Here is a 26,112-nt window from a genome sequence, read left to right on the forward strand (position 1 = left end):
AAGATTTTATTTATTTATTTATTTTGTTAGGTATTTATATACCGCCTATCAAACGGTTTACAATCAGGTACTCAAGTATTTTCCCTATCTGTCCCAGTGGGCTCACACTCTATCCAATGTTCCTATGTATATTATTTCTATGATTGCGATTGATAAGATCTTTCATTTTCTGTATTGCAGCTGTGTTAGTGTGAATGGCAGGAGCCTCCAACTCCAATTCTGTGATGTGAGATGTTAATGTTTCAAGGCATTGTTGGGAAGACACAATTTGAGAATGGATTGATTCTAGCTCTTGACGCATATCACTAGATATTGTCACATGGTGTTTCATCATTTCTTTTAAACCTCTCAGTTCTTGTAGAATTGGGTCTTCTTTTAGAAAATCCTGGCCACCAGATTTATCCGGTGAAGGTGCAGCTGATTTAAGTCTTTTATTGGAAGATGTAGTTCCAATTTGTGTGTTTTTTTTAACTATATAGTTGAATAAGACTTCTCAATACAAAAGTAAATAATGAAATGTATATATGGCTTATGAAATGAATTAATTAAATTTTCTCATACACTCAGAATTGTGAGATTTGACCAAGAGCATTAGCTTCTATAGCCAAACCCACCGCCCCATCACTTTGTATGACTTTTTTGAAAAAACTTAAAGTGAATGAAGCAGTAAAGAAAATCCACGTTATATATATGATTACAAGATTTTTTGTCTGAATCACACCACTATCAGTTTTTTTGGCATTTGAGCAGTTTACATCACCTTTTGGGTTCCTTGAAAAAGAACTTCAGGGACCTGTTGAAATATTTGAAAGTTAAGTGGGAATTTTTTCCTTTTTTTGCCATTGAAAAATAGTTTCATTGTTTGACTAGCACGTTCACTTTAATTTTTTTCAAAAAAGTCATACACAGTGATGGGGCAGTGGGTTTGGCTATAGGAGCTAATGCTCTTGGTCAAATCTCACAATTCTGAGTGTATGTGAAAATTTAATTAATTCATTTCATAAGCCAGATATACATTTCATTTATTTACTTTTGTATTGAGAAGTCTTATTCAGTTATATAGTATCTAAGTACTTTGACTTCCTAGTTTTTTGTTACGATAGAACACACTTCTCCACTTAATCTACACATTGTGGGGTTTTTTTAACACATAAAATATAAGGGACCTTGTTTCTTCAAAGGTGATAACCATATAACAATTCAAAAAATAATCACCTTGTTTCCACATAAATAAACAACCAAATACTTTTATGGTCACACAGTGACTCTAGATTTCTAAGTGAGCGCTCACTCTAGTGAAAAGTCACGGAGTCAGTTATAATAGAGACCATCACAGCAAGTTCACTGCCTGCCACCTGCTAATAACATACATACCTTATCTGAATGCAGAATGGCACTGCTGTTGCTCTTTCACTGCTCCGGGTACATATTTAAAGTATTAACACATTGCAACTGCCATAAGCTGTTAAACCCCCCAACCCGGGTTTCACGATAACCCGGGTTTCACGATAACCCTGGTTTCACGATTGGCTTCCTCAGGAGGGTCTTGTCAGCTGGGTGAAGGAGTGTCCGTTCCCTGTGCCCCCCCTGAGGAAGCCAATCGTGAAACCCGGGTTGGGGAGTTTAACAACTTATGGCAGTTGCAATGTGTTAGTACTTTAAATATGTACCCGGAGCAGTGAAAGAGCAACAGCAGTGCCATCCTGCATTCAGATAAGTTATCTGAATGTATTTTTCTTGTATGTTATTAGCAGGTGGCAGAGACAGTGAACTTGCTGTGATGGTCTCTATTATAACTGACTCCGTGACTTTTCACTAGAGTTTGATTATGGGTCTGAGCGTTCACTTAGAAATCTAGTTACTGTGTAACCATAAAAGTATTTGGTTGTTTATTTATATGGAAACAAGGTGATTATTTTTTGAATTGTTTTTTTTTTTTAAAGCCACGAATAAAAGTGAGATGTTGGCATAGAAACACTGCAGAAAAGAATAAATATTTTGACATAGGGTGAGTTGAATTGCCGATATTCTAGGCAGGAAAAGGGAGCTCACAACTTATATGCCACCATGCCTGAGAATCAACCAGAAGTCCTCACGTTTTCAATAGTGAGGGACAGTGAAGCTATGCAGGACTCCAGGGAACCTGCTTGTCCTTAAAGATTGAAAACATAATATTGACGCACCACCCCCCTACTGATAGCAATGCAGTTGGAGGACACCATCTCAGCACAGAGAAAATCAGTGTTTTAATGTTTTGACTCATCTTAAATATTCTCTGATCTCTTTATGGACCCAAATCTCTGGCAAAATCATTTAAAAAACAATATAGGGGGAAATACAATTCACAATTCATTGGAAATGCTCAATTTATAATTTATATCAATCCTAGGACCCGACTTAACTAATTTTGAAGCTCTTTTACTAAAGATTAGTGCAAGTTATCTGCCGCAAGGCCCATAGGAATAAAATGGGTCTTGTGACACATAGGTAGTGGAATGCTATTTGGTTTGGGGGGCCAAGGAGCTCCATCCTTGCCCCAGTGGAATCCTGTGGCATGGCCCATCATTAGCTCCCAACTCCACCCCGTACCTGCTCCCAGTGTTGCACTTTAAATCTTTGGGGCAGTTGCTGCACAAAGTCAATGAGCAGGCTTTCCCCCAGAAGTAGAATGAAGGGTTCCTGGGCAGGCTGGTTCATTGACGTGCGCGGTAGCTGCGCCAAAGATTTAAAGTGCAACATTGAGAAACGGGTGGGAGAACAGGAACCAACCAGTGACCACCAATTTTGGGGGAGACTATGGCCCCTGTGGCCTCCCCCGTTCCGAGGCTATGCTGTGACAGATAACATATGCTAACCTTTAATACAATACTCCCTTTATTCTTATAATTATAGAAAAGGTGATATTGTGAATTGTCTCTATGAGGTAAATATATCTAATATAATAAAACGCTAGGCCGCGCATGCACACTTCCTATGCGTGCGTCCGTTTTCCGTGAGCTGTAGCGACCCATAGGAAGTGCACATGCGCGGCTTACGGTTCTTTGAAAGATGCAGCGGTGGCTACTCTCACGATCCCCGCCTGCTTCGGACTTCCGACGCAAGTGGGGATCATGAGAGGAGCCACCGCCGCGTCTTTCAACAACAACAAAAAATACAGCAAGGCGGATGTCAGCCTGTTGCCCGCCGCGGCCCGTCGGCTGTAGCCCGCCGCAGCCAAGCACGGAGACGGACCAAAGTTTTTTTCAACTTCAGAGACGCTGACGTCAGAGGAAGGAGAGGTTCACAGTCACTACAATCGAGTGAGAAAGGTCAGCCACTGTAAATCGAGAGACAATAGTACTGATTGAATAATTTATGGATATGGAGGTTGAAGAAAAATGCAAACATTGTCAGTTTTGGGAAAAAAGACAATAGCGGGGCACTTTTGAACTTTGCTATGCAGCCATGCACGGTGCCACATTGTATTGCCGTCCCCTTGGAGTGCCTGCGTGCTGTCTTTCACCTTCGGAGTTGCCCGTGTGTCTGTCTACCTGCACCCCCCTCCCCTTGCCTGCTGAGCCATTGTCATCTAAATTCCGGCAGTCTCTGGCGTCTTTTGGTAATGGAGGAGGTATTTATCGTTTTTCATTTTCATCCGTATGTCTTTTACGGACTTGAGCCGCCTGATTCCTTTATAAGACTTTGGGGGGGGGGGGGAAGAAATTTTCACATTGACCACAGAAGTCTGAATCCATGTTGACTGTGCGCGACAATTCCTGGGGGCAAAATATTAAGATGAGTGAGAGTATGGAGAGAAACAGAAAGAAACACAGACATATATTCTACCACCAGCGGGAGGAAGGGAGACAGAAAGAAAAGAAGAAAGACACAGGGACAGGGAGAGAAATAGAAAGACAGACAGACAAAGGGGTCCAGAAAGAAAGACAGCAGGACAGAGAGACAGAGACGGATATAAAGACAGACAGACAGACATATATTCTAGCACCCGTTAATGTAACGGGCTAAAATACTAGTTGTATTATATTAGTTATAGGGAATGTAGGAGATTGGGGGAAAGGGGTCATTATTACATTTTACATTAGTGATCTCTTGTGTAACCTACTTTAGAGATTTTTCTAATTAAAAGTGGCCTATAAAGTGTAAATAAAAACTACACTTGGGTTTCATATTTTGCAGGAAACATCTGATTAACTTTAAGTGGGGTATTCCACAAAATAACTTTAACCAAAATACGTGATTTAAGTGGCAAACTGAATCCACCTGATATTCAGACCAAGGTAGACAGCTGGCTATCTCCTGCAATCTGTGGCAAAATAGGAACTTCAATGTCGGTTTTCATTTTTCTTTTTGGGTCAGCTAAAATATAGCCAACTAAGCTGATATCCACTGGCTGGCCGGCTAAGTTCTAGCGGCCAAAGATAGACCTGCTTTTTAGGTTGGTCTATCTGGCTGCTGAATTGGCCCAAAAAACACAGGTCTTATTTTAGGGATATGTACATGATCATCTCTCCCTTCCTCTCCTTCACCCCAATTCTTCCTCTTTCCTTTTTCTCCCCTACATGTGCAGCATATTTCCTATCAACCATAAGCATTTTTGAAAAGGAATGTTTTTAAGGGATTTTTAAATCTTTCAAAGGTAATTTCCATTTGGATATAAATTCTATAATTTTAGAGCAACAACTAGGAAGATACGATTTTGAATGGATGAATATGTGAAATGTCTGTGTAATGGTATAGTAAGTAAATTTTGTTGAAGGAAACAAAGAGTATGAGGTTGTGTGTGAGGTATTAAGTAATTTTCTAAGTAGGATGGAGATCCATTAGCTCAGGGATGTCATTGGAATCTTGGAGAGATCAAAAACTAGTCTAAAAGACGTTTGGAGCATTGAGATAAAGCAGCAGATTTCTGTTACTCAATGGCCACGGATTTGGCCTTGGAGGATGAGATGTACAGTGTCATCATCTATGAGACAAACCTGTTTTTTTTTTTTTGTTACACAGATCTTTTTGGACCCCAGTTCGTTTGCAAAAGTTAGTTCTAAATCTAATAAATGCTGGCACTGTCATCTTGAAATAGGGACACTGGATCATCTGTTGTTCGATTGTCCTTTGATACTCAATTTTTGGAAGTTGATATGGGGACATATTAATAACATACTGGAATCATCAATTCCATTAACCTATGATGTAGTCATCTGTGGGACACTATTGCATACTAAACCCCCATTGGACTGGTATAAATGCCGGCTTTTCATTATTATGATCGGGATTAGCAAATGGTTACTCACAATTGGAAAAATTGGGATCGGCTTAGTTTCACCTTTTGATGGGCGAATTTATGTTTATGTTATAAATATGAGAAAATGAATGCTGACATGTTGGGGCATAATAATTTATTCAGATTAGTTTGGGGTCCATTAACGACTTTTGTTACTTCAGTATAGTTGTCTTTTACCTTAAATGTTCTTTAGATTTATATACAAATCCAGGGAAGGGGAGGTCATCTGTTTTGTTTTATTCCTTGACTGAATGTACTGGAAGGGAGGGGGGTAATTCATTTTGTATTGTTATTGACTGGTTGTAAGTGCTGATTCTGAGTATTACTGTATGTGTAATTTTATGCACTTTGTATTAGCCTTGAAAATTTAATAAAGATTTAATAAAAAAAATTAAAAAAAAGAATCTCGGAGAGAGCGGGAGCCAGAAGGCCTTTAGCATCTGCAGATTCTCAAGGTCCAGCAGAAGCAGTGGCAAGCGGCAGGGGGCAGGCTCTTTGGGCACCGGCACATCCTGTGGGTTGATACTGCGTGCTGGTGCCCCATCACGATAAGGGTTTGGGTGAGGGAGGGGGGCAATGCCGGTTTGCGGGGGTGAGATGGAAGCGCACCAGTGACCTGGGAGTGGGGGGTGTCTTTTGGGCATGTAGAATGAATCAAGCGAGTTTCCCTTACTTTCTATGGGGAAACTCATTTTGATATGCATAGAAACATAGAAGATGATAGCAGATAAGGGCCATAGCCCATCAGGTCTGCCCACTCTACTGACCCACCCCCAAGTCTACTATCCTAGGGATCCCACTCCTGGTGACAGGTTCCCTTGGCTTAACCCTCTAAGGGATCCCACATGGGCATCCCATTTGCTCTTAAATTATGCTCGCAAACCAAGGTTCCACTGTACTACTATTATTTCTATAGCGCTACCAGATGCATGCAGTGCTGCACAGAGTCACAAAGGGTAAGAAAAAAGTCCCTGCTCGAAAGAGCTTACAATTTAAACAGCCAAGACAGACAAACAGAATGTCATGGATACAATTAAGGGGAACGGTTAATCAGTGGGATGGGTTGGAGGGCAGAGGAGTAAGGTTAAGGATTGAAAGCTATATCAAAAAGGTGGGGTTTCAGTATGCTGTGAACTTCATGGAGGTATTGGCGGTATACAAATAAAAATTGTATTGTATTGTATTCAAAGTCCACTTCTTTGAAGCTGCTTTCCATTCCAAACTCCAACCCACCTTCTAAGTACCAGTATCTGTCTTATCATTCCCTCTGTAATTCCCCCACATGAGCACTGTGTATTGATGAACCTTCTTGCCCAGTTTGTCTGTCTTGACTAGATTGTAAGCTCTTTTGAGCAGGGACTGTCTCTTTTATGTTTTGATGCACAGCACTGCGTATGTCTAGTACCGTGTTTTCCTGAAAAACGAGACAGTGTCTTATATTAATTTGGGGCCCAAAAAAGGCACTAGGTCTTATTTTCTAGTAGGGCTTATTTTTTTCATGCACATGATCATCTCGCCCTTCCTCTCCTTCACCCTAATTCTTCCTCTTTTCTTTCTCTGCCCCACATGTGCAACATCTTTCCTCCCTTCTGTGTGCCGTGTTACTGATGATGTCATCACTATGCAGAAGGCCCCAGCGAGGAGGCCGCGAAGCAGCCTGTGAGTGCTGCTGCCCCCACGCTCATCTGCCGGAAGGTATTTATGGTCGCGGTCGGCGTGGATCGGTTGAGAGGGAAGGATGAAGGGTCAGTGGGGGTTCAGCAGTTCGGCTGTGCAGCGGGGGTCGGGTCGGGGGGCAGCGCAGCTGCCTACAACTAGGACTTATTTTTGAGGAACACGGTAGCGCTATAGAAATGATTAGTAGCAGTGGTAGTAGTAGTATAAAACTCTGCTGCTGTACATCTCCAGACTCATTATTTTTTTTCCTGTAAGGGAAAATGGAATTACAGATGCAGTGCGGTACAATTACAACTGACTCAGACCGATCCACATTGTACAGAGCTCCAGAGCTCTATCTCTTCATGGAACAATAACATCAAATGAAATGAAGATTATGAGTAGGGTCCACACCTCCCTTATTGCTGGCTCAAATTCTGCACCACATATGGCAGAAGCATAAGTTTGTACCAATCTGCCTTCTCTGGGTATTTCTGAATGCAAATAGTTTTAGTGCCTGCACAGAGGTGCTAAAACGTGTTTAGTACACTTGAAAATATTTGCATTGCAAAATAAGAGATAATGTCCTGAGGCGTATCAGTCTGATAGTTTCTATTACGAGAGTACAATACTTCCATTCTGCTTGAATTTCTGTGACTAAACAATGTCTGTTAATGAAAAGCTTGATCCCGATTTCAAAGGAGAAAGGCCCAGGGCTCACAGTAGTCTTCCTCTCGGCTTTATGTCCATTGGATATCTTTCATCTCTGAGCAGGTCCATAACAGCAAAATCTGCCTTAATTGCTCAGATATTTTTTTCTCATTCTCTCCCCCCTCCCCCTTAACTTTGGTGAGAAATTACTTGCAATTAAAAGTTGTAGCAGAGACGTGCCAAGCTATGTGAAAAATGATTTTGATATTTAATGAGCTATAGTGTTAATGCTGTTTAGAGTCTCTGTCCCCCCCCCACCTTATTTCCTCCTCCCACCCCAAACACCCACACCCACATACGCTTTCACAGTATCTCTAATCCCATCTGCTCAATTTATTTGAAGCAGTTACTAATGAATTAGATCCAAATAAAATGCGCTTCAAGCTCTGAGACATTCTGGTGTGTTGTCATTTTGTGTCGGGCTATTTCAGGCTTAAATACAGTACTCTCGTACACCCTACCGAAAGCACAAAGAGATTTTTATATGCTCTGTGGCACTGTATCTCTCTCTCATGTACCACTGCAAAACACAATCCCCTCACTGCTTAAAATAATTTACCATGAGGCATCCAAACAGGCTAAGGACTGGATTTACTCCTTGCATTTTTGTAGATTAGGATATCAGGATATTTGGATTGTGCCAATTAACAACTGTTTTCAAAATTAGCGTTTGTAATATTCATAGATATTTAGCATAGCTTTGAAAATAGTGTTTTGGGTGTGCGAAAGGAACTACTACATATTATTCCCTATACACTCTCCTCTGCCTATAATTTGGCCAACCAACTTCTGCACTCATTATTCAATTCATTTCATTTATTGTATTTATATCATGCTCTAAACATATACAGGTTGCCTAAGCTGGAAGCCCATGTAGGCCTTTTTTTTTTTTATAAACACACATATGTATATATGACTCTTTTTCAACTAGCCTTATAAAACTTTATAAAATCATGAATAAAAGGTACACACATACAGCATAGATTTACAGCTAAATGTAAGTACATTTAAACGACAGTTTACGTGCTCTTCATGGTTCCACCTGCCCTCCATCCAAAACTGTTGCACCAGTTAGTTGTTTCAATAAAAAGTCTCACTTAAGTTTTCAGTCATATATCTCTTTGGAAATTCCAGAGATTCCGACACCTAGGCCCCAGTAAGTGGAGGAGATAGAGTGGTATTACTATATGCCCCAAGGTGGCAGATGTTCCTTCATCCTTCCCTACAGCAGGGCTTTCATCTATTCTATGGGCTTATTCATTGGGTTTCCGATGGTTAATTGATCAACCCTCAGCTGTATGAAAGAAGTTGTTTAGACTGGTGAACTAACAGCCTTCACCACTCCCTTCCTCTTTGTGTGGAGCATAACAGTGAGAGGCAATTCAATAAAAAGGAAAGAACAGACAAAGTATTGCCATGGTCTCATCAGTTGGGAGTCATACTGACATTTTGGTTACTCTCCCACTACTTACTTAAGACTATTATAAAGCCCTATTATTTCTGTGGAAAAATCTCATGATGAAGCGTTGACATATCTGAACGACTGTTTTTGTGTTATTCAGAATTGGATGTCTCGAAATCAACTAAAGTTAAACATCTCGAAGACTGAGGTGTTATACATTGGTGGTGGTAGGAAATTGGCATCTTGCCCATCTGAGATTTTTCTTGCAGGCTAGGTTGTTCCTGTGCGAGGGCAGTGTAGGTATCTGGGAGTTGTGTTTGATTCCACTATGTCCTTTAAGGTTCAGATTAAGGCTGTGATATCTAGCGTGTGTTTCAAGCTCATACATAGTAACATAGTAACATAGTAGATGACAGTAGATAAAGACCCGAATGGTCCATCCAGTCTGCCCAACCTGATTCAATTTAATTTTTTTAATTTTTTCTTCTTAGCTTTACCTAGTACTGTGCTTGGGTTCCAACTGCCGAAATCTCTGTTAAGACTTACTCCAGCCCATCAAGCCCTCCCCAGCCCATCCTCCACCAAACGGCCATATACAGACACAGACCCTACTCTCCACCACCTCTCTCGGGAGTGCATTCCAGGCATCCACCACCCTCTCCTTAAAGTAGAATTTCCTAACATTGCCTTTGAATCTACCACCCCTCAACCTCAAATTATGTCCTCTGGTTTTACCATTTTCCTTTCTCTGAAAAAGATTTTGTTCTACGTTAATACCCTTCAACTATTTGAACGTCTGAATCATATCTCCCCTGTCTCTCCTTTCCTCTAGGGTATACATATTCAGGGCTTCCAGTCTCTCCTCATACGTCTTCTGGCACAAGCCTCCTATCATTTTCGTCGCCTTCCTCTGGACCGCCTCAAGTCTTCTTATGTCCTTCGCCAGATACGGTCTCCAAAATTGAACACAATACTCCAAGTGGGGCCTTACCAATGACCTGTACAGGGGCATCAAAACCTTCTTCCTTCTACTGACTACGCCTCTCTTTATACAGCCCAGCATCCTTCTGGCAGCAGCCACTGCCTTGTCACACTGTTTTTTTCACCTTTAGATCTTCGGACACGATCACCCCAAGGTCCCTCTCCCCGTCCTTGCATATCAGCTTCTCTCCTCCCAGCATATACGGTTCCTTCCTATTATTAATCCCCAAATGCATTACTCTGCATTTCTTTGCATTGAATTTTAGTTGCCAGGCATTAGACCATTCCTCTAACTTTTGCAGATCCTTTTTCATATTTTCCACTTCCTCTTCGGTGTCTACTCTGTTACAAATCTTGGTATCATCTGCAAAAAGGCACACTTTTCCTTCTAACCCTTCAGCAATGTCACTCACAAACATATTGAACAGGATTGGCCCCAGCACTGATCCCTGAGGGACTCCACTACTCACCTTTCCTTCCTTCGAGCAACTTCCATTAACCACCACCCTCTGGCGTCTATCTGACAGCCAGTTTCTGACCCAGTTCACCACTTTGAATCCTAACTTCAGTCCTTCAAGTTTGTTCAACAGCCTCCTATGAGGAACTGTATCAAAGGCTTTGCTGAAATCCAAGTAAATTACATCTAGCATATGTTCTCGATCCAGCTCTCTGGTCACCCAATCAAAAAATTCAATCAGGTTTGTTTGGCACGATTTTCCTTTTGTAAAGCCATGTTGCCTCGGATCCTGTAACCCATTAGATTCAAGGAAGTACACTATCCTTTCTTTCAGCAAAACTTCCATTATTTTTCTAACAACTGAAGTGAGGCTCACCGGCCTGTAGTTTCCTGCTTCATCCCTGTGACCACTTTTATGAATTGGGACCACATCCGCTCTCCTCCAATCCCCAGGAATCACTCCTGTCTCCAGAGATTTGTTGAACAAGTCTTTAATAGGACTCGCCAGAACCTCTCTGAGCTCCCTTAGTATCCTGGGATGGATCCCGTCTGGTCCCATCGCTTTGTCCACCTTCAGTTTTTCAAGTTGCTCATAAACACCCTCCTTCGTGAACGGCGCAGAATCTACTCCATTTTCTCGTGTAACTTTGCTAGACAATCTCGGTCCTTCTCCAGGATTTTCTTCTGTAAACATAGAACAGAAGTATTTGTTTAGCACATTCACTTTCTCCTCATCACTTTCCACATATTGGTTTCCAGCATCTTTTAGCCTAGCAATTCCATTTTTCATCTTCCTCCTTTCACTAATATATCAGAACCATTTGTTCTTCCGCCTGTGCTTTCGCCAGACGTATCTCTCTCTTGGCTTCTTTCAGTTTCACCCTGTAGTCCTTTCTGCTCTCCTCTTCTTGGTTTTGGTCAGACAAAATTTGCTTAGAAGTTTCATCATTGGCAGTCTATGCTTTCTGTCCAGGGCCTGATACTGTGGAATGCCATACCTTTGCCTTTACGCTAATCTAACATGCTTTTGCATTTCAGAAAAGGGGTGAAAACTTTGCTGTTTGAGATCTTCTTTGGTGCAAGCCTTTTGCCCACTTGAGTTGCTCTATTCTTTCTTATACTGTGTTGTTTTGCTGTTTTGTATTTGTGTGTAGTATTTTTGGTAATTATGTATGTAATTTTTGCTCCTCGCTTAGATTTGTGAATAGGCAGGTTATAAATAATTTTAAATAAATAAATACATTTCAAGGTTTTCATCTACCTGACATTAAAAGCCTTCAACTCATCTGAAATATAGCTTAGTTAGGCCTGGATTCACTAAGCTTACTGATCGTGCCCCGACCAGTTTGCGACCCTGACCCGATTCACTAACCTTCCTCCCAATCTGATCCGCACCCAATCCAATCCGCACATGCAAATGAGGGGAAATGGCATGCAAAGTAGGAAGCCAGTGATTCACTAAAGAGAAGAAGGAATACCGACTGGGCTGGCCGATCAAAAAAGAAGCGACTGCTGAGGACCAGCCGCTCATGTCCTTTCCGACTGTCTTGCTCTCTGCCACCCTGAAATCCCAGCCCTGACATAAAACATCTCCCTTGTGTAAAAGTGCCTTGCTCTCTGCCGCCCTGCCTCTCTGCCACCCTTCAAGCCCGTGGTTTTAACCCGCGGGTTAAAAGCATGTTCTAATCTGGCTGCAGCTTGGCTGGGCAGTGGGGAGCATCATTGTGGAGGCCGGTAACGTAACACACTGGTTGAGGTAGTCGGAGGCTTGCTGCCAATCCACCCCCCCCCCCTTTGTTTTGACCTCGCTTGTGCGGTCTGAGCTTGCATCATGATCACTCTGCAGCAATCCATGGGGTCGCTGTGGGGCGTGCCTCTGATTGCCTTAATTTGCATGAGGACATGTGAATTGGTCATCTGGGAAGACGGCCATGGATCACCCAATAAGGTGAGCTTTAATGAATCTAGCCCTTAATCTCTAGAACTAAATGCTGGGATCATGACACTTTTTCTCAAAGCTGAACACTGGTTACTGACATCAGCTAGAATTTTCTTTAAGATCTTGACCCTAGTTCCAACATACAACATGCTGGTCTTCCAACTTTCTTATTTGGCTTACTTATTGCCTATATATCATCTTGCATTTTGCACTCAACTTACCAAAACCTATTAGTTATTGCCTCATTTCATCAAATTCAATTTGACAATATTTGTTCCTCAATTTTCAGTGTAATTTGAGCCTGTCTTATGGAAATTACTTGCACCTTGATCCCTCCTATCAAAAGTTTTCAGCAGGTTTAAATGCTTAATTGTTTGAAAAAATCTTTCAGGAATTGATCAATTATTGGTTTAACCTAGATTTGAGGGAGGAGGACAGTGTTGGGACTGGCAGAGCATGAAATTTTAGTATAATAGCTTTTTCTCACAGAATCTGTCCTTTCTTTTCTATACAACATTGGAGTTCTGTTCCTTTTATTATACTAATATTTTTAAATGTTTGAATTGTAAACTGCACAGATGGTTCCCAATACACTTGAAAACTTGAAATTTGCTTGCACATGGGTTGTCTAAAAGTAAATGCTTTCTTTTTACCTTGTGTACTTTTATGGTGTAATCCATAAGATAATATAAGGGTAAATCAAAAAGTAAAAGCATAATACATTTAAAAGCTTTAAAATAAGTAACTGCCAGGAGTGTCAGGGGGCTTTCAGAGGTGTCGGGGCATTGTGGGGTTTTGCGGAGGACCCCGACAGTGGGCCTTTTAATTTAAAAGTATGAGGGGAGCGATAGGTTGTTGGGGATGGTGGCAGGGAACTTCAGTGGTGGTCGGAAGTGGCTGGAGGAAGTGGGCATCTCTTCTGCCAATCTTGTACAGGGTGTTGGGAGGGGGGGTGTCCAGACAGTGGCAGGTAAGGGGGGGGGGTAGTATTGGCGTGAAGGGGCACTCTTCTTTTTGCTGCTTTCCCTGCCAGTTAATCAGCTGAGCTAGCGGGACTTAGGGAAACCTGCGGCTCGGTTGATCGGGGCAGGGATAGCAGCTTTGACAGAATGGAGGAACTGTGCTTAGTGATTGCTCTACTGAGCAAATGCCAGGCACAGCTCTTCCCGCTCTGTAATGAAGATATTCTGCACAAATAGTGTGCATATAATTTGCATGCTATTATGCTGAGAATCACCTGTAAAATAAAAGTTACTCCCACTATGGGCACTACATCGACTCAACGGATTTTATCAGCGAGCTTTGAGAATCTGGCTCTCAGATTCCAGACCAGTGGCTACCTTTCTGCCAGCAGAGTCCACATCAGATTATTTGTCACATGCTCACCCTGAACTTTGCAAGCCCAGCAAGAATCATAGTTTGAAACCTCATAGATTACATGCTGAGTGGGACCATGGCATGGAAGCATGCACTCATACTAAGTCAATGTGTTCTGGGCTGCCTGAAAAATATTGCTTCAGTAGCCAAAAACAAGCATCCAGCTCAAGGAGCCAAGTTGACACATGGAAGGTTGTTGCAGAGTTTTACCAAGAATAAAAAGGGGAGCAAGGATTCAGCAATTAAGCAAGAAGAAAGCTAAGGAGTCAAACCGGGGCAGTACTTGGAAAGACCTCCCAGGAAAAAGACTTGGGAGTTCTGATCGACAAGTTGATGAAGACGTCCACGCAATGTGCAGCGGCAGCGAAAAGGGCGAACAGAATGCTAGGAATGATAAAGAAGGGGATCATGAACAGATCGAAGAAGGTTATCATGCCGCTGTACCAGGCCATGGTGCGACCTCACCTGGAGTACTGCATCCAGCACTGGTCGCCGTACATGAAAAGGACACGGTACTACTCGAAAGGGTCCAGAGAAGAGCAACTAAAATGGTTAAAGAGCTGGAGGAGTTGCCGTTCAGTGTTCCTAATTAGAAAAATTATACTACAACTCTAGGTATTTTCCTGTATTAGGATTGATGGATGTCTATTCTTTTTTTTTCCTTTTAGCATTGATCTCTTGTCTCCCTTCTTATTATGGCCTTGTAACTTTGCATATTAATTATTCTTTGTTATAACTGATTGCTTATATGATGCATCTATGGAATATTGTTTTTCCTGTACAAGTGTATTTTATTTGGTCTTTATATTTAAATCTCAATAAAAGTAAAATTTAAAAAAAACTTTAGGCGCCCCCCCCCCCCCTATTTATACCATTGTTTTCTTGGCTTAAATACCAGTGCCTAAGTCATGGAAAACACACCCATGATCCACCCTTAACCAAGCCTACTTTCTAGTAGGCACATTAAACTAGGCACCAAGCTTAAAGTATTAGGTACCTACCAAGTTAGGTGCCTAGAGAACAATTAATTTTAATTTAAGCTAATTATTATTGAATCAATAGTTTTATGTGGTATATAAATTTTTAAATAAATAAATAGAATAGTTAAGCCCTGGAACACATTACCAGTGGTTGTGGTAAAAGCGGATGGCATAGCTGGTTTTAAGAAAGGTTTAGACAAGTTCCTGGAGAAAAAGTCCATAGTCTGTTATTGAGAAAGACATGGGGGAAGCCATTGCTTGCCCTGTATCGGTAGAATGGAATATTGCTACTCCTTGGGTTTTGGCCATGTACTAGTGACCTGGATTGGCCACCATGAGAACGGGCTACTGGGCTTCATGGACCATTGGTCTGACCCAGTAAGGCTATTCTTTTGTTCTTATGTTGCACTTAACACCATACAGTGCTTTTGTTTCCCCACAAAATGGCACATATGCTTATGTGGTAAATTGAACAAAATGAATGATTTGCTATGGCCTTAATTTTGTTTTGTTTGACAATGAAATTATATGTAATAGCCTTTTTGAATGAATTTCCTCATTTTCAAATGAATCTATAGTGTAGATTCCTAGTGGTTGATAGAACTAGAAAGATATGAATGGAACTATTTGCTGAACTTCCCACATGGGGGGAGGGGATCACACTGCTTCATTCTTCTAGTGACTGCAATAATTATCCTATTCACTAACTCTGTCTCAGAAGTCACCCCCAAGGCAACAGAAGTACTAAATCGGATGGAACAATGGATGACTGAATTCAGACGAAAACTAAACTCAGAGAAAACAAAATTTTTCATAGCATCGCCACACCCACTTGACATTAAAACACCATTGTGTATCAATAACCTTAGTTATCCCATTCAACCCACTATAAAAATATTGGGAGTAACACTGGACCAGAGCCTGACCATGAAAGATCCTAATTTGAAAAATCTTTCTCACATCAGAGCTTACTTCGATGTCTCAGCATTTCGAATTCTGGTACAATCCCTTATACTGAGTCATCTCGATTATTGTAACATCGCCTACTTGGCACTCCCACAAAAGAATATGCGGCGATTGCAACTGGTACAAAATGCAGTGGTCAGACTACTTTGTGGACTGAAGAAGTTTGACCACGTAACACCTTCTTATCAACTTCTACACTGGCTGCCGATGGAGGCACGTGTGAAATTCAAGTTTGGTTGTTTTTGCTTGAAGGTACTTTATGGCTTAGCCCCTAAATATATAACAGACCTTTTCTCTTTCTCAACCAACAGACATAGGCGAAGCTCACACCCAAACTTTTTTTTCCACCGGTCAGAGGCTGTAAATTTAAAAGTCATCACCAAGATCTTTTCTCACATCAAGCAGCTCTGTGGAGTAAAGACCTAGAACAATTACTCGTGCCTACTACCTATAGGGAATTCAGGAAATGTCTAAAAACACATCTGTTCCTGAAATACTTAGGAAACCAACCTATACAATCCTAGCCCTCAACAAATGATCTCTAGAACTGTCAATCACCAAGTCTATACTTTGTTGATTCCACTCTATCTGTAACATCTGTAATCATTGTAAACCACATAGAACTTCACGGTCCTGCGGTATATAAAAAATTGTTGTTGTTATTATTATTATTATTACAATAGCTCCTAATCTAGTGGCAGATCCACATTTCAGGAGTTGGAGTTTGGAAGGTAGAAAATGTGTTCTTTCCTCTCTTTCTGCAGTGGTTGTAGGTATGATGTCACAATAGGGTCCTTTTATTTCAAAAATCCAACGTTGCTCTTTATAATTCAATATAGATTCAACATCACTTTTCTGTGCATGCAATAAGCTATACATTGGGACATCTATGTGCGCTATACAGACACGCTTAACTGAACATAAATCTAGGTTAAAGAACAAAAAAGAATTAGCACCTATGATAGCTCATTGGGAACAGACAGGTCATTATACTTTAGATTTTAAATGGAGGATTTTGGAACAAATAGTGTCTGGGTTGGAGGGAGGTGACGTTGAATCTCTATTGAATTACAAAGAGCAAAGTTAGATTTTTGAATTAAACTCATTAGAGCCCTATAGGATAAATGCAGAGTTAGACTGGATGTCTCTTACATAATAGGCGTAGTGATGTCATAGATAAATGTAAGCGAAGTTGGGTAGTTTAAACGCTGAAGTGTCATATTGTGGAGTACAAGAAGACAAAAGAACTATGGTGAAAACTCAATAGGTACGCTATTATAACGATTTAAGGTGTAAGTTTTATAGAATAGTTTTACTTAGACAGTGATATATACAGTGGTACCTCAGTTCATGAGTGCACCGGTTTGCAAGACGAGCAAAACATTCGCAAAATCGGCGCCTCGGAAACCGAGCTTGCTTCGATTTGTGAGCGGCGCCCCCCGCGATCCAGCACCCTCCCCTCCACGATCTGGCAACCCCCGCTTGCATCACATCCCCCGCCGTGATCTGAAATCCCCCAGCACCCACCCGAACACGCTGCTTACCCCCATCTGGCCACCGGCACCGGCACTACCACACAGGACATGCCGGTGCCGGTGCCCGAAGATCTGCGTCTTCTTTGCTGGGCTTTGAGCATCTGCGCATGCTCAAGGCCTTCGAGTTCACGCTCTCTCCGAGATTCTCACCAATTTGAATCTTGGAGTTTAACCATAAGGACTGACATGTGGATTGATAAATTGGAATAGGTATTATGTTATTAATAAATTTTAATGTCTGACATGTAGATAATAAAATTCTATTGTCCTTATAAATCCTTGGTTACTTGATATTTAAAATGTGACACAATCGCAATGGGGACAGGAGTTGCCATTCCAAGTTAAGCCTGTCCAGAAGATGCTCCAAGACTCCAAGAAGGATCCAATATATACCCTGCCACAAGATAAAATATGATATAACTTGTCAAACTTTAAAAATTATTTATACAACTTGACTTTTTTTTTTTTTTTTTTTTACCAAAGGGGTCCTTTTATTAAGGCGTACTAACCGATTTAGCGCGCACTAAAGATTAGCACACGCTAATCCATTATATTCTGTGGGCGCCTTAGCATTTAGCATGTACTAATCTATAGCGCAAGCTATATTGGTTAGTGCATCTTAATAAAAGGACCCCAAAAGTTATTTTTATTAGTTCTTATATACCGCTGCGACCTTACGGTTCTGTGTGGTTTACAGGTCAAGAGTTACTAACAGTATAGCAGATCATAATCTATATATATAAAATCGGAGGTATGTATGTGTGTATGTGTGTGTGTATGTGTGTATGTGCCGCGATCACGAAAAAACGGCTTGACCGATTTGAACGAAACTTGGTATGCAGATCCCTCACTACCTGGGATGATATGTTCTGGGGGTCTCGCGGCCCACCTGCACACGTGGGCGGAGCTACAAACATAAAATCATATTTCACCCATTCATGTCAATGGAAAAAATGTAAAAAGCTGCCATTCTAACAGTAATTCAAAAACGGCTTGACCGATTTGAACGAAACTTGGTATGCAGCTCCCTCACTACCTGGGGTGATATGTTCTGGGGGTCTCGTGGCCCACCTGCACACGTGGGCGGAGCTACAAACATAAAATCATATTTCACCCATTCATGTCAATGGAAAAAATGTAAAAAGCTGCCATTCTCAAAGTAATTCAAAAACGGCTTGACCGATTTGAACGAAACTTGGTATGCAGATCCCTCACTACCTGGGGTGATATGTTCTGGGAGTCTCGCGGCCCACCTGCACACGTGGGCGGAGCTACAAACAGAAAATCAGATTTCACCCATTCATGTCAATGGAAAAAAATGTAAAAAGCTGCAATTCTCACAGTAATTCAACAACGGCTTGACCGATTTGACCGAAACTTGGTATGCAGATCCCTCACTACCTGGGGTGATATGTTCTGGGGGTCTCGCGGCCCACCTGCACACGTGCGCGGAGCTACAAACATAAAATCATATTTCACCCATTCATGTCAATGGAAAAAATGTAAAAAGCTGCCATTCTAACAGTAATTCAAAAACGGCTTGACCGATTTGAACGAAACTTGGTATGCAGCTCCCTCACTACCTGGGGTGATATATTCTGGGGGTCTCGTGGCCCACCTGCACAGGTGGGCGGAGCTACAAACATAAAATCATATTTCACCCATTCATGTCAATGGAAAAAATGTAAAAAGCTGCCATTCTCACAGTAATTCAAAAACGGCTTGACCGATTTGAACGACACTTGGTATGCAGATCCCTCACTACCTGGGGTGATATGTTCTGGGGGTCTCGCGGCCCTCCTGCACACGTGGGTGGAGCTACAAACATAAAATCATATTTCACCCATTCATGTCAATGGAAAAAATGTAAAAAGCTGCCATTCTAACAGTAATTCAAAAACGGCTTGACCGATTTGAACGAAACTTGGTATGCAGCTCCCTCAGTACCTGGGGTGATATGTTCTGGGGGTCTCGTGGCCCACCTGCACACGTGGGCGGAGCTACAAACATAAAATCATATTTCACCCATTCATGTCAATGGAAAAAATGTAAAAAGCTGCCATTCTCAAAGTAATTCAAAAACGGCTTGACCGATTTGAACGAAACTTGGTATGCAGATCCCTCACTACCTGGGGTGATATGTTCTGGGAGTCTCGCGGCCCACCTGCACACGTGGGCGGAGCTACAAACAGAAAATCAGATTTCACCCATTCATGTCAATGGAAAAAATGTAAAAAGCTGCAATTCTCACAGTAATTCAACAACGGCTTGACCGATTTGACCGAAACTTGGTATGCAGATCCCTCACTACCTGGGGTGATATGTTCTGGGGGTCTCGCGGCCCACCTGCACACGTGCGCGGAGCTACAAACATAAAATCATATTTCACCCATTCATGTCAATGGAAAAAATGTAAAAAGCTGCCATTCTAACAGTAATTCAAAAACGGCTTGACCGATTTGAACGAAACTTGGTATGCAGCTCCCTCACTACCTGGGGTGATATATTCTGGGGGTCTCGTGGCCCACCTGCACAGGTGGGCGGAGCTACAAACATAAAATCATATTTCACCCATTCATGTCAATGGAAAAAATGTAAAAAGCTGCAATTCTCACAGTAATTCAACAACGGCTTGACCGATTTGACCGAAACTTGGTATGCAGATCCCTCACTACCTGGGGTGATATGTTCTGGGGGTCTCGCGGCCCACCTGCACACGTGCGCGGAGCTACAAACATTAAATCAGAATTCACCCATTCATGTCTATGGAAAAAATGTAAAAAGCTGCCATTCTCACAGTAATTCCAACTACCTGGGGTGATATGTTCTGGGGGTCTCGCGGCCCACCTGCACACATGGGCGGAGCTACAAACAGAACATCAGATTTCACCCATTCATGTCAATGGAAAAAATGTAAACAGCTGCCATTCTCACAGTACTTCAAAAACGGCTTGACCGATTAGAACGAAACTTGATATGCTGATCCCTCACTACCTGGGGTGATATGTTCTGGGGGTCTCGCGGCCCACCTGCACACGTGGGCGGAGCTACAAACATTAAATCAGATTTCACCCATTCATGTCTATGGAAAAAATGTATAAAGCTTGCCATTCTCACAGTAATTCCAACTACCTGGGGTGATATGTTCTGGGGGTCTCGCGACCCACCTGCACACGTGGGCGGAGCTACAAACAGAACATCAGATTTCACCCATTCATGTCAATGGTAAAATTGTAAAACGCTGCCATTCTCACAGTACTTCAAAAACGGCTTGACCGAATTGAACGAAACTTGGTATGAAGATCCCTCACTACCTGGGGTGATATGTTCTGGGGGTCTCGCGGCCCACCTGCACACGTGGGCGGAGCTACAAACAGAAACTGAGATTTCACCCATTCATGTCAATGGAAAGGATGTAAAAAGCTGCCATTCTCACAGTAATTCAAAAACGGCTTGACCGATTTGAACGAAACTTGGTATGCAGATCCCTCACTACCTGGGGTGATATGTTCTGGGGGTCTCGCGGCCCACCAGCACACGTGGGCGGAGCTACAAATAGAACATCTGATTTCACCCATTCATGTCAATGGAAAAAATGTAAAAAGCTGCCATTCTCACAGTAATTCAAAAACGGCTTGACCGATTTGAACGACACTTGGTATGCAGATCCCTCACTACCTGGGGTGATATGTTCTGGGGGTCTCGCGGCCCTCCTGCACACGTGGGTGGAGCTACAAACAGAAAATCAGATTTCTCCCATTCATGTCAATGGAAAAAATGTAAACAGCTGCCATTCTCTCAGTAATTCAAAAACAGCTTTACCGATTTGAACGAAACTTGGTATGCCGATCCCTCACTACCTGGGGTGATATGTTCTGGGGGTCTCGCGGCCCACCTGCACATGTGGGCGGAGCTACAAACAGAAAATCAGATTTCACCCATTCATGTCAATGGAAAAATTGTACACAGCTGCCATTCTCACAGTAAATAATAAACGGCTTGACCGATTTGATCGAAACTTGGTATGCTGATCCCTCACTACCTGGGGTGATATGTTCTGGGGGTCTCTTCACCCAAGAATTTATATGTTCTTGCTCCTGGAGTTGAAACTAAAAATGTTGTTTATAATCAAGTTTTGTGTTTGTTGTATTTTATTCATTTTGTCAAATATTTCGCATTATAATTTGATTATTGCACTTTTTATAAAGCTGTAAAAATATAATTTCATTCACCACTATAAAGTATCTTTATTTGAATCCATTTACTGTGTTATTGCTATAATTAAATACCCGTGCAACGCCGGGTCATCAGCTAGTCTATATATATAAAATCGGAGGTATGTATGTGTGTATGTATGTATGTGTGTGTGTATGTGCTGCGATCACGCAAAAACGGCTTGACCGATTTGAACGAAACTTGGTATGCAGATCCCTCACTACCTGGGATGATATGTTCTGGGGGTCTCGCGGCCCACCTGCACACATGGGCGGAGCTACAAACAGAAAATCAGATTTCACCCATTCATGTCAATGGAAAAAATGTAAAAAGCTGCCATTCTCACTGTAATTCAAAAACGGCTTGTCCGATTTGAACGAAACTTGGTATGCAGATCCCTCACTACCTGGGGTGATATGTTCTGGGGGTCTCGCGGCCAACCTGCACACGTGGGCGGAGCTACAAACAGAAAATCAGATTTCACCCATTCATGTCAATGGAAAATATGTAAAAAGCTGCCATTCTCACAGTAATTCAAAAATGGCTTGACCGATTTGAACGAAACTTGGTATGCTGATCCCTCACTACCTGGGGTGATATGTTCTTGGGGTCTCGCGGCCCACAACTCTATGTTGCTTGCTCAAGGGTGTGTTCACCCAAGAATTTATATGTTCTTGCTCCAGGAGGTAAAACTAAAATTGTTGTTTATAATCACGTTTTGCGTTAGTTGTATTGTATTCATTTTGTCAAATATTTCACATTATAATTTGAATATTGTACTTTTTATTAAGCTGTAAAAAAATAATTTCATTCACCACTATAAAGTATCTTTATTTGAATCCATTTACAGTGTTATTGCTATAATTAAATACCCGTGCAACGCCATGGCATCAGCTATCTTCTATATATATAAAATCGGAGGTATGTATGTGTGTATGTATGTGTGTGTGTATGTGCTGCGATCACGCAAAAACGGCTTGACCGATTTGAACGAAACTTGGTATGCAGATCCCTCACTACCTGGGATGATATGTTCTGGGGGTCTCGCGGCCCACCTGCACACGTGGGCGGAGCTACAAACAGAAAATCAGATTTCACCCATTCATGTCAATGGAAAAAATGTAAAAAGCTGCCATTCTCACTGTAATTCAAAAACGGCTTGTCCGATTTGAACGAAACTTGGTATGCAGATCCCTCACTACCTGGGGTGATATGTTCTGGGGGTCTCGCGGCCAACCTGCACACGTGGGCGGAGCTACAAACAGAAAATCAGATTTCACCCTTTCATGTCAATGGAAAATATGTAAAAAGCTGCCATTCTCACAGTAATTCAAAAATGGCTTGACCGATTTGAACGAAACTTGGTATGCTGATCCCTCACTACCTGGGGTGATATGTTCTTGGGGTCTCGCGGCCCACAACTCTATGTTGCTTGCTCAAGGGTGTGTTCACCCAAGAATTTATATGTTCATGCTCCAGGAGGTGAAACTAAAATTGTTGTTTATAATCACGTTTTGCGTTAGTTGTATTGTATTCATTTTGTCAAATATTTCACATTATAATTTGAATATTGTACTTTTTATTAAGCTGTAAAAAAATAATTTCATTCACCACTATAAAGTATCTTTATTTGAATCCATTTACAGTGTTATTGCTATAATTAAATACCCGTGCAACACCGTGGCATCAGCTATCTTCTATATATATAAAATCGGAGGTATGTATGTGTGTATGTATGTGTGTGTGTATGTGCCGCGATCACGCAAAAACGGCTTGACCGATTTGAATGAAACTTGGTATGCAGATCCCTCACTACCTGGGGTGATATGTTCTGGGGGTCTCGCGGCCCACCTGCACACATGGGCGGAGCTACAAACAGAAAATCAGATTTCACCCATTCATGTCAATGGAAAATATGTAAAAAGCTGCCATTCTCACAGTAATTCAAAAATGGCTTGACCGATTTGAACGAAACTTGGTATGCTGATCCCTCACTACCTGGGGTGATATGTTCTGGGGGTCTCGCGGCCCACAACTCTATGTTGCTTGCTCAAGGGTGGGTTCACCCAAGAATTTATATGTTCTTGTTCCAGGAGGTGAAACTAAAATTGTTGTTTATAATCATGTTTTGCGTTAGTTGTATTGTATTCATTTTGTCAAATATTTCACATTATAATTTGAATATTGTACTTTTTATTAAGCTGTAAAAAATAATTTCATTCACCACTATAAAGTATCTTTATTTGAATCCATTTACAGTGTTATTGCTATAATTAAATACCCGTGTAACGCCGGGGCATCAGCTAGTCGGTCATAAAATTTAACAGAAAGTAAATTTCCAACAATTTGAAAAGCTAAAATTAATCATGCTAATTGTTCTTTTAATGGCCATACATTAATGCTAACATTAGTGCATGTCCATAAAGGAAATGGTAGAAAATAAGGCATTTTTTATAGCTGTAGTAAAAATGGCCTTTAGTACATGAGAAAGACCTGTGTAAGAGCACACTAAAACTAATCCTTACTGCAGCTTTGGAAAAGGCCCCAGGCAGGAGCATTTACTTCCTTGCAGTGTAATTTGCTGTGGATCCCTTGCAAAGGCTTCTTGTTTTAGTATTCCAGTTATGGGGTTTTCATTCCATTTTTCTATTTATTTGTTGAGTTTCCCTTTGTAAAGGAAGACAGTTTATCATTCCTTGGACCTATGTCCAGAGGGAGGAAGCTGCCTTCTAATTATTTCCTGAAGCTGAGACAATAGAATCTGGATGTACTTAGGTTAGATATGGAGGGCAATGGTAGAATCAAGACTGAGAGGTGTGACCGACTCAGCACAGGCTTAATCCCAAGTAAAAGCAGCATTAAGAACTTGCGGTCCCTCACCAAGATTGCTGACCAGGTCAGTAGCAGTAGTCAGGAGTCAGCTGGCTACTCTACAGATGTGGAGGCTGAGTAGGACAGGGACTGGCCACTCAGCCATACTCAAAAAAATACATTTCAGAACAGTTTTAAGTCTAAGCCAATGAGATGTATTGCTTTCAAGGAGAAGTCTGTCACTTTAAGGCAGTCCCCAGGAAGGCAGTATAGAGAAAGCCAGGCTCTACAGTTAAGAAAAATGGATCCCCCTCCCCCGTTCCAGGTGCAGCGGGCATGGCTATCACAGGCTTAAAATGCAAGGCTTAGAACAGCAGAGGAGGTAGAAGTTGTAACTAAAGGGTGCAGGGAGCAGTACAGAGAAGGCTGGAGCAGTGCCCTTCTCATGAGCATTGGCTACGTCAGGAGATTGAGATGACCGAAGAAAGATTGGCAGTGCCACAAACTTCCAGGGATCATTCAAGCTGGGAAGCTATGGATATTATCTGTGAACCTGAGGGGCTAAGTTTTTGCCCTAACTTCAAGGAGGTGGGCCCCTAATGAGCCAAGCAGAAGTGTTCTTAAGTCCTGCACTATCATAGTTTGCCTGTGTGTTGTTTTTTTAAATTTGTTCTGGGCAGCAAACCTCTGTAGGAGAAACCCAGAGACTGTTTATGGGAAGTTTTTTTTTTCCTTTTCCCTCCTAAACAAAGACTGTATAATAAAAGTGAAGAAACCAGGAGAAATTGCAGCAGAATTAAGAAGGCTTTTTTTTTCTGCTTGTTAAATATTGATGTTTTGTTCCTACTATCCTTTATTGGCTGAAAGGTTTTGGTTTTTCCAGAGGGGGATTTCTTTTTCTTTTCCCTCTTAATGCTAAGCTAGGGCAGTCATTACAGCCAGGTGGGAACTATTTTGCTCTGATAATTTGAGAACAGAGTTTGGAGGAATAAAGCCAGAACTAGAGGCTTGTCATTTATTTTTGGTTTTATACATGAAAGTTAATGTGAAACTTTGTCTCTCCTTTTACCTGAGCCAGACCTCATTCATCCTTGTTTCCAGGAGGGAAAGGTCTGATTCCTGTGGGAAGATACTTACCTGAAGGCAGCCATCATTGGGCCTAATTACACCACAGCTTCCACCTGCCACACAAACAGTCTCAAGCAACCAAATTAAACAGTGTTTATTTTTCTGCTTGTATCTCAATAATGCTTTAATGCCTGTAAAGAACTGCAAGTCTTTAAAAGTATCAACCTAACAGAAAAATCCAAGTTGAAAAGTATTTTGTTTTGATGCAAACTGTTACCTGTTTATCCTTCAATGTTTGGTAATTACCAGCTAAGCCATTCTGACCAGTGCCCAGTAAAAGGGCTAAAATAAAAGTTATTATTTTTGCACTAAATTCTTTTGTGTGCTGGTGTGTTTTTACTGGAGTAGCCAGTACACTTGAAGGCCCTAGGCAAGTGCCTGGGCCAGTTTCAGGCCAACAGGGTTAGCTCAGTTCCAGGGGTACAAGCTGCGTGTCTGAGTTTGGTTCCCACCAGCGCTCTCTGCTGTCCTGACTAGAGGTGTGGTAGGTGACAGAGGTTATAAAATCCTGATGATTCAACAAGTCACTATGAGACCTTAACTCCACAAAGACGAACAGGGTTGGAGCTGGCACGTTAGTGGACAAAGTGAAGAGTGCTTGCAGTAGGTAGCTTGATGGGTAGCACAGTAGACTAATTTTTGCAGAGCTTGGTGATTAGTTGGGTTAGGTCTGAAG

At 41.7% G+C, this 26,112-nt stretch overlaps 1 long non-coding RNA gene across 1 annotated transcript; it reads left to right on the forward strand.

Moving 5' to 3' along the window:
• Nucleotides 1–24,708: 24,708 nt before the first annotated feature.
• On the forward strand, nucleotides 24,709–25,749 carry LOC117353228. The gene is made up of 2 exons (XR_004537929.1): nucleotides 24,709–24,896; nucleotides 25,387–25,749. It is a non-coding gene; the product is annotated as an uncharacterized LOC117353228 (long non-coding RNA).
• The last annotated feature ends 363 nt before the right edge of the window (nucleotides 25,750–26,112 follow it).

This window comes from Geotrypetes seraphini, chromosome 1 (genome assembly GCF_902459505.1).
Source record: "Geotrypetes seraphini chromosome 1, aGeoSer1.1, whole genome shotgun sequence".
NCBI lineage: Eukaryota > Metazoa > Chordata > Amphibia > Gymnophiona > Dermophiidae > Geotrypetes > Geotrypetes seraphini.